This window comes from Triticum aestivum, chromosome 5D (genome assembly GCF_018294505.1).
Source record: "Triticum aestivum cultivar Chinese Spring chromosome 5D, IWGSC CS RefSeq v2.1, whole genome shotgun sequence".
In the NCBI taxonomy this organism is placed as follows: domain Eukaryota; kingdom Viridiplantae; phylum Streptophyta; class Magnoliopsida; order Poales; family Poaceae; genus Triticum; species Triticum aestivum.
Genome location: NC_057808.1, coordinates 236,077,203 through 236,085,649, shown reverse-complemented (window position 1 = coordinate 236,085,649; position 8,447 = coordinate 236,077,203).

The following is an 8,447-nucleotide window of genomic DNA, read 5'->3' as shown; positions in this document are numbered from 1 at the left end:
CGGCTTTGCGGCCGCCAGAGAGAGGCGCAGCGCAGACGGCGCCACCCAGCGCCGCCCAAGCCACCGGAGAGCGCCGCGTGGTCTTCCACTCCCCAGTGCGCGCTGCCACCCTCGTCGTGAACCGCTGGGCGCGGAGCGCGCTCTCTGCCGCCGTCGTGCCCGTGCGGCCACCCCACCATGGACCGGCGCCATTACGCCAAGACCGACCAGGATTAGCGGGGGAACGGCACCAGTACACCTCACTGATGCTGCCTGGCCACCTAAACCCCTTGCCAAGCCGCTGCCTCGCCGTAATTGCTCGCCGGAGCAACCCCGTTCACGGCCACCCCTTGAGCCGCCTATAAATAGAGGCCTCGAGCTCCAGCTAGTACCCACACCACCTCTACACTCCACCAAGACCCTGCCTAGCCACTGGAAGAGCCCCGAGGAAGTCTCCTTCCTCAACTCCGGCCGCCGCGACCCGCCACGGGATCCAGCTCGATTCGCTCCCGTGCGTGCACCTCTGCCTCCCATCTCTTGCCAGTAGCTCTCTAGTGCATCCCTCCTTCTGACCCGCGCTTCAATTAGAAGTTTGCAGCACACCACCGGAGTTCCCCACCATCGCCCGAGCCGCCGTCCGCCGGAGAAAGTGTCGCCATCGACGTGGTGCTCCCCGACGCCCAAGTCCACCACCCACCGACGCGGAAGGACACGCTGATACTCTTGGTACACTCCGATCTCCCTGACTCGCCGTGGTTCGACGCCGGCGACCACCGCAGCCTTCGGGCGCCGGCGAGGTCTTTCAAACCTGACATGTGGACCCCCCACGTCAGCCTCTCTTTCTTTCCCCGCGAACCGTTTTCTGTTGACGCCTTCGGGCAGAGTACGTTTTCTCTGTGGGCTTGCGCGTTTCTATTCGAACCGTTTTCTGTTTTCTCACTTAAACCCCTGGAATTTTCTGTTTCATTACAGATGAGTCCCTGGACAGAAACCCTTATAACTTTTTAATAAAAAGTGATTTTTGAGTGATTCTTTTTCTGACAGTCTTAAAATTTTGTCTAGTTTTTTATGGGATTTATTTGAAAAATTTTGGAACAACTTTTATGCACGCGTTGGTTTTCACGTTAGTATGCTTTTTCGCTATACCGTAGGTTCCGGAAGAGGTGACGGAGCCGCGAACTTCGCCGAGCTAGACTCCGACTTCTCCGATCCAGGCAAGCATGTTTGAACCTTTGATATGATAGGTGTTTGCATGATTGCGTGAAAGGTTGTGCATGGCATACGAGTATCGGTGAGCACCTCGTTGCATGTGAGGCAACTACCCGTGTGTTCCAAAGTTGCGGTGATCTCTGATGAGAGATGGCCTAGTCATGTGGTGACATGAAGGGCAGTAAGGTGGTACTGTTGTAGCATGCCAGCCTTACGTCATCCGTTAATTTCCGACGTTAACGTGGACGGAGTCACGTTATCGTTTTTCCCCCTTCCGTGCTACCACATGTTTTCTGCCAGAATGCGGTTTAGTAAGTTGGTAACCTCTTTCCGTGTACACACCAAACAGAGGGGCCGGGATGATGGTTCCATGGCCCTGGATTAAAGCCAGTCATCCGGTCAGGGGGCATGGGTGTTTCCGGTTGGGACCGAGAGGGGGGCACCCCTTAGAGCGCGCGTATAGAAATTTTGATCCCATGCTACGCGAGGTTGTAGCCTCCCCGTCTCAAGGTTTTTCTTGAACGTTGCCAAGGGTGATTCCTGGCTTCGGAATGTTGAATGGGTGTGTACTGGTTAGACGTGTTTCTTCCAAAACACCGTAGACGGAACTAGTCCCCGTGACTACTGAAATCCGTTGGCTATGGTTAAAGTACAAACTCTGCAGAGTCAAATCCTTTCGAGTCATCGTATCCGTGGTCAAGTATCGTGATCAGTGTATCCTTATCTATGTCAAGTCCTCGTGGTTTGTTCTTCGTTCCGGTAAGCGAGCATGAGTAGTAGACTTAGCTGAACGTTACTCCTGTGGATGGACTAACCCTGTTGTTTATCTCATGCCCGATTATTCTCTGGATATGATTTAAATTCTTGAGCTAATAAGACGTTAAGTTATGAAGCCCTTTATGTGATGTCGCTCAGACGTCCGACTGTGGCATATTGATTATTTACTTTTGATATAAGCCCTTTATGTGATGTCGCTCAGACGTCCGACTGTGGCATATTGATTATTTACTTTTGATATAAGCCCTTTATGTGATGTCGCTCAGACGTCCGACTGTGGCATGCACTATCTTTTATTTCCTTTTATAAGCCCTTTATGTGGTGTCGCCCTGACGCCCGACTGCGGCATTATTATTCTTGCAGTTTCCTCTCGAGGAGTCATTCAGACCCTCGTTTGGCACCCAGTATTTATTTTGGGATTTCGGGAGGACTACCGCCCGACTTCTCTGTTATTTTCCCATGCATTATTATCTCTATGTCTGAACGCACTTGTTAATCTGTTCATATGCGTCATGTTTACATTTGTTATATCTTATGTCCGAACTGTCTTGCGAGTACTTTCATAGTACTCACCTGGCTTGTTGTGGCCAGATGTTGACGAAGGCGATCTCTTGGATGAAGAGTTTGATAGTGCGTCCGACGCCTAGAGGAGTCCCAGTCAGTCATGTGCGATCCCGGATATTGGTCACTTGTTTTATATACGCTTCCGCCACCCGCAATAATTCTCCTCGAGCCTCACTCCGACGCTCGAAGAGCTGTAGTTTTCAGGAGTCATATCACCCACTTCGCGGTGATATTTCCACCACCGTCGTTATCGTGAGTTAGTAGTCATGCCACCCTATCCGCCGTTCTGTTTTATCGGCGTTCATGTAATAAATTGTTGAGCAGTCTCCGATCAACCTTGTATTATATTCAGTACTCCTGGTATTCTTTCTTCTGTGACCAAGATATCGTCTACCAGTGAGAAGGAATTCTTCTTTACTGGTCCGTAAAAGGGATTGGTCTCTCAATAAATATTTTATTGAAAAATCGGTCATGACACCTGATAACTACAGGTCCGAAGAGTTGCTCTTCCACGTGGCCCCTTTCAATAGCAGATATCACGCCCTTTTGGGGCAGGACGCCTTCGCACGTTTCCAAGCCATACCCCATTACGGGTACATGAAGCTTACAATGCCAGGGCCCAACGGAGTAATCACTATCACTAGCGATCCGGATATAGCACTCCGTGCCGAAAACAAAACCGCATCCTTGGCCCTCGAGGCACCATCCGAGGCCTTCGCGGCTGAAGAATTAACCACTCTGCGTTCCACAGTGGACAAATACGATGTAATCCTCGACAAGAGGCCCAAATCCACTTATTTCAAACCAGCAGATGAAATAGTCAAATTTCAAGTACACCCGACGGATCCTAACAAAACAGTGTCCATTGAAGCACAGCTGGATCCGACGGCGGACGTCGCCTTACGAGCGTTCCTGTGCGAGAATTGGGATATCTTTGCCTAGCATCCTTCGGACATGCCCGGAATCCCACGCGGACTAGCTGAGCATAGCCTCAACATAATAAAGGGGTTCAAACTAGTCAAGCAAACGCTGCGGCGATTTTCCAAACCCAAACGGCAAGCTATGGGTGAGGAGCTAGCTAAACTACTTGAGGCCGGGTTCATTAGAGAGATCAAGCACCCGGACTGGCTAGTGAACCTGGTCATGGTGCCGAACAAGGATAAATCAAGGCGCCTTTGTGTCGATTTGAAAGACCTCAATAAGGCTTACCCTAATTGAAGACCCCTTCCCGCTGCCCCGCATTAACCAAATTATTGACGCAACTGCAGGACACGATTCATTGTGTTTCCTCGACGCCTACTCCGGATACCATCAAATTAAGATGAAGGAGTCCGACCAGGCCGCAACGGCATTCATTACCCCGTACGGGCCTTTCTGCTTTAACATTATGCCCTTCGGGCTAAAAAACGTCGGCGCCACTTACCAACGCATGATTCAAACATGCCTGGAAAAACAAAACGGCAAAATAGTGGAGGCATATGTGGACGACGTGGTCATCAAAACTAAACACGTCGAATCATTGGTGGACGACCTACGCCTCACATTCGACAACCTCCGAACATATGACATACGGCTCAATCCGGAAAAATGTGTCTTCGGCATTCCAGCCGAGAAACTGCTCGGGTTCATTGTTTCCAATAGAGGAATCGAAGCGAACCCAGCCAAAATCTGAGCTCTGTCACAATTGTCAACACCAACAGACTTAAAGCAGGTCCAAAAATTAGCTGGGTGCATGGCAGCCTTGAGCCGCTTTATCTCCAGATTGGGAGAAAAGGTGCTACCACTTTACCGACTGCTCCGATGCACCGACCATTTTGAATGGACGGACGCGGCTACAGCTGGATTGGAAGAAATAAAAACCTTGTTAGCAGGCAACCCAATCCTAGCCGCACCAAGTGTTGGCGAGCCTATGTTGCTCTATATATCTGCGACTCACCAGGTAGTGAGCACCGTACTCGTGGTTGAACGAGAGGAAGAGGGACACAAATTCCCAATCCAGAAACCAGTGTAATATGTATCGGCGGTCCTTACACCATGCAAATCTCGATACCTGCACTATCAGAAGATAGCATATGCGGTCTTCATGGCATCCCGGAAACTATGGCACTACTTTCAAGAGTGTTCGATCACGGTGGCATCCGAAGTACCACTCAATGACATCATAAATAATCGAGATGCCACCGGCCGCATAGCCAAATGGGCCATCGAGCTCTTACCATTCAAAATAACATACAGGCCACGCCGAGCTATTAAATCTCAAGTGCTGGCCGACTTTGTCGCCGAGTGGACGGAAGCCGAACTCCCTAGAGAGTACAACACATACTCCAACTGGACCATGTACTTCGACGGCTCTAAAATGTTAGCCGAACTGGGAGCCGGCGTCATCTTGACATCCCCTACGGGGGACACAGTCCGCTACGTGTTACAAATCATGTACACGAACTCCAACAATGCGGCCGAATACGAGGCACTACTACATGGTCTCCGAATGGCGGTCTCTATGGGCATCCAACGCCTAGAGGTGCATGGGGATTCGAACCTTGCAATATCCCAAATAACTGGAGAATTCGATGCAAAAGACCCAAAGATGGCGGCATACCGAAACGTCGTACTCAAAATAGCATCTCGGTTTGAGGGGCTCGAGTTCCATCATGTTGCTCGAGACAGCAATCAGGCAGCGGACATCCTTGCTCGAATGGGCGCTAAGCGCGACCCCGTCCCACCTAACACCTTTGTGGAAAGGCTCTTCAAGCCATCCATGGTATGGCAGGACGAGAGCGGAAATACGAGTCCGGAGCCGATCATACCCCCAGCTGCCGAACACAATCCTGATATCATTGGGGGCTCGGGCACCGAAATGACACCTTCAGCCCATGTAATCATGGTCGTCATTGCTCCATGGACCGAACCCTTCCTGGCCTACCTTAATAGGCAAGAACTCCCTGATGACCAGAATGAGTCCCGTCGCATAGTTCGACGTTCTAAGGCCTACAAAGTTCACGAAGGTGAACTCTACAAGAAAAGTACTACTGGAGTCCTTCAAAGATGCATCTCCGAAGAGGAGGGACGGCAGCTCCTGGCTGAAATAGATGCTGGTCTTGGTGGCCATCATGCTGCAGCTCGGGCCCTCATAAGCAAGGCCTTCCATACAGGCTTCTTTTGTCCAACGGGCCGAGCAGACGAACATGCCATTGTACAGCGTTGTGTGGGATGTCATCTTTTCTCCAATCAAAGTCATACGCCGCCCACTGCCTTAAGAACAATCCCCATCACTTGGCCCTTTGCGGTCTGGGGGCTAGATATGGTCGGACCCCTTAAATGGGGAAGCCACAAGAAGAAATACTTGCTGGTTATGGTGGATAAATTCACTAAGTGGATAGAGGCCAAACCAGTAAAAAGGCTGACGTTGGACCAGTGATCGACTTTATATCAGGCGTGGTACACCGTTATGGTGTCCCGCACAGCATCATCACTGATAATGGCTCCAATTTCACAGCCGATGAGGTAAAAAAATTGGTGCGCTAACATGGGCATTAAGGTCGATTACGCCTCTATATACCACCCTCAAACAAACAGTCAGGTCGAACGGGCTAATGGCCTGATGATGAGCGGCATTAAACCTAGACTAGTGCGATCCCTACGGGAGTAAGATAAACACTGGGTCGAGGAACTCGATTCCATACTCTCGGGATTGCGGACCACGCCCAATTGCACGACCGGATACACACACTTTTTCATGGTGTACGGCGCAGAGGCTGTCTTGCCCTGCGACATTATTCACGACTCACCGTGAGTGCACATGTATGAAGAGAGAGAAGCCGAGCTCGATCGGCAGGACGACCTAGACGGCCTGGAGGAGGAGCACGATATTGCAAGAGCCCGTTCCACATTTTATCAACAACAGGCTCGGAGATACCAAAGTAGAGAAGTGTGGGCAAATACTTATAATGTCGGCGAACTCGTTTTATGCCTCCCGGAGAAGAAGAAGGACAAGCTTAAGCCAAAATGGGAGGGTCCCTTCATTATAGATGAAGTTCTCATAGGGGGAGCCTATCGCCTTCATAATGCATCGGATAATCGCCTAGAGCCGAATCCATGGAACGCTGCTCGGCTCCGAAGATTCTACGCATAAATTTGGCCTATTTCTTTTTCGCCCTTTTCTTTCCCTCTTCACTTGTTTTTGTTTTCTCATTCTTATACGTTTCCCAGGATATGTTCGGATAGACTAAACTCTCGAGGGGTACACATCTTAAAATGTATACACCCCACCATGACTGGGGGCTTCTTTAAACCAAAGCTTATTATTACTCAGAGCCTGGAGCTCACAACTTATATGTCGTCTGTTTATATACACTCTTTTGCCATTATATGCACCTCTATGACTTCAGTTTTTGCCAAGCTAGGTTGCCTCGCTCATATGTTTATGCCCTACGTTCCCGATTGTTCGGCTAGGGCGTAAAGGGAGCACCTCTGCGATTGTTACAACCGGGTAATCCGGACCTGTACCTCAGACGGGTGAAGCCAAAAGCTAGCGTTCTTAAGAGAATAGTTGGTCGGCAATGAAACAACAAATTGTTGCATTCTTGTAACTATTCAAAAACAATGCGGGACAATTTTTCCGTAATACGGACCAAAGCCCAGGCACGCACAATTATAGCTTGCCAACCCAAGGAAAGGAACCCTTAACAGAACTATTCTCCTTGGAAGATGTTTCTTACATACGTAATATAACATACCTCCTGAACTCAAATTTTTGTCTGTTCGAGCACAATGACTGGGTTGCCTGGTTTCTGGACATACTGAATGTTTCTTTCGTTATAGTATCAGGAAACACTCCACCTTTGTGGTTTGTAGGTTAAAGCTGAAAGCCTGCAATGACAAATTTTCCACATGTTCGGCTGAAAGATACAAGTTGACCATAAAGTACATTAATACATTGAATCAAATGCCAATTCCTTGTCTATTCCATCTATCAGACTGTCTAACCTACAGTCTTCCTGCGAATATTTCACAGCTATCATTACTTGGTCATACACCAAGTTCAACGGAATTTCTTTCTCGCTCGGTCCCTGCGGTCCCGCTCGGGCCATGTGATTCGGATCTAGCTTGGTGAAGCGTGTTTTCACCATCACCTAGGCTTCTCGTGCTCCTTCGCGGCAGACGGACGTCTTCCATAGCTCAAAACGGCGTCGGGCACCTTTGAACAGGCTTGCCAAACCCTCCATACTTTCTAGAGGGGTATCTGATGGCCATAAGGCCTTGACCATACTCCTCATGGCTCTCCGGGCCCGCGCATGTACCACAAACAGCTCCTTCAGCACGTCGCCTCGAAATCCGGATACTTCTTCTCCCGGCCGACCAGTTAATAGACCTGCAGCAACGGAGTTATGACAGTCCGAATTGTGGACTAAACATGAGTCTTTACGATGGTTTTAAAATTCATACCGAACATGCCGCCCTTCAACTTCTCATTTTCATATTGAGCGGCCGATAACTGAGCCTTTAAGCTCTCTATCTCTTTGGATTGTTTGTCTTTTTCCTCCTCTTGTTTTTTCTTCTTGGACGTGCTCAGTGCGGCCTTTTTCATTTCCGCCAGTTCGGCGGTGACGTCATTCAGCTGCGTCTGGTTTGTTTCAGCTCCTGGGATAACGCAGTATTCTTCTCTTTGAGAACCTGCAAGTCATATTGATCCTTAAATCGGTTGGTTTCACCACTTCAAGTCTTGTGGGCTACTGGCATATGTCTAACAAAATCGCACACACTCTTACCTGTATATCCTTTGAGAACAGCTGAGTAACTCCGGCAAGTCCGTCTCGAGCGGCTCAGATATATGCATCCACCGAACTAAGTGCGGTAAATTCCTACTCAGAAAAAGTTGGAGCACGCATGGCCTCTTTCAGCCGACGGTGATTCATTAC